The 1,658-nt window shown below is 47.2% G+C and overlaps 1 non-coding gene across 1 annotated transcript; it reads left to right on the forward strand.

Moving 5' to 3' along the window:
• Positions 1 to 1,340: 1,340 nt before the first annotated feature.
• TRNAC-ACA (transfer RNA cysteine (anticodon ACA)) lies at positions 1,341 to 1,413 on the forward strand. The gene has a single exon. It is a non-coding gene; the product is annotated as a tRNA-Cys (tRNA).
• The last annotated feature ends 245 nt before the right edge of the window (positions 1,414 to 1,658 follow it).

Consider the following 1,658-nt stretch of genomic DNA (forward strand, 5'->3'; position numbering starts at 1 on the left):
CATCGTGGGTGTTATGCCCTTTTCCAAAGCACAACAACTGTCTCCACCGTCTATCAGCATCTTAGGTTCCCCTGAAGTATTAAAGAATGGCGATCCCGCAAGCCTAAGATTTTTTCTCTTTTTTTTTTCACTAAACTACGTTGTCGCACACTCCAATTAAACTTCTACCTTTATAAGCCTGATTTGGCGGTCTCCCCTTTGTGTCAGTTCTGTGCTGAACCCGACGCGATTGGTCACTTTTTTTTTGTTGCCTTGCCGCTGCTTCTCTTCTTTACGCAGGTACTTGCGACGAAACCCGTTCCAGCAGCTGTGTCTGGTTTGTCTACTGGGGTTCTAGCTCCTTTCCCTTGGAGCTTCTACGTTTGTGCACAACAACATCAATGTGCACTACGCCCGTAAAAACCTCCGCTTAGAAACGAAACGGATCTCATCCTGATGTCTTTCTGGACTCCTGCTTTGCTCTGCTCTTGCATAAAATTCACCTTTCATCAAACCATCCAGTTTTCCGCATAATACATCCTCATCCCATTTGCTGTCCCTCATCTCACAAAAACGGATTTGGTTTTAATTTTAATCCACCAGTGTTCACTCACACCATTGCAAAAAAATGCTTTTGAGCCCCTGCCAAGTCATTTGCAGCTTCTGTCACGAGCCAACACCATGAGCGCGCACCTAGTCACAGCGCAACAGAGGCACGAGTCGACAACACACGTGCAGATACCCGAGCCCAGAAATGCCATGCGGGCTGTAGATGCGCAACAAGTCGCCTGTGGTTCTTCGCAATGGACACCCCAGGCAGGTCAGATTACCAGGACCACCAGTTAACGCATCGAACCGAAGAAAGGAAGGGTAGCCTTTTATATGCTAGTTTCCGCTTATGCAACACCGTACCTGCAGCAGTCCTTTCAAGTGCCCATCAGGATACCAGTACATTTTGAAATTACGAAAATACACTAAAGAAGCATGCAGAGAGCAACGGACACAGCGCTTGCTCCACAGTATATCACGCCTTTGTAACATGACGGGAGCCAACAGTCACCGAAGCGAAGGAGCATAGGGGACGTCTCTTTCTTTGCTTGATGTGTAGTTTTTTTATCGGTGGGAGAATAATAAAAGCTAAAAAAAAAAAACCAGATGCCGCTGGTAGTATCCGAACCCTCCCCCCCTCCCCCGCGATCCAAACCCCACAGCTTCCGCCTTCACCGTTGGACCGCGTTCCTACGTGGCACTCGCGGTAATACAGGGCGTATTAAGTCCGCCGCTATGGACGAGGGTGGCGCTGGTGAACACTCTCAAGGTTCGGTTACACTACAAAACAGAAAACAGAAGATCGAATAGCCGTTGCCGTAGCTCAGCTGGTAGAGCACCGGACGACAAATTCGGAGGTCGTGGGTTCGGATCCCGCCGGTGCCAAGGGGTTGTTTTTCTTCTGCTTTCATTAATTTTTCAGTGTTGAAAAGTACACATTAAAAATTCAGGGGGCACTTTGACTGTCTAAAGTGCGTAGAGGCGAAAGCGTTTTCCGCACCACTTTCGCTCTTCTGTGGCACTGGTGGCCTCACATGTAATTGAGTACTAATACTAAGTTATGACAAATCACTAATTAATGGTTAATTACTGATTAACGCCTGAATACTAATTAACTGCTAATTAATGAC

The sequence above is a fragment of the Amblyomma mixtum genome, chromosome 6 (assembly GCF_055824585.1).
Source record: "Amblyomma mixtum isolate Tamu chromosome 6, ASM5582458v1, whole genome shotgun sequence".
Classification (NCBI taxonomy): domain Eukaryota; kingdom Metazoa; phylum Arthropoda; class Arachnida; order Ixodida; family Ixodidae; genus Amblyomma; species Amblyomma mixtum.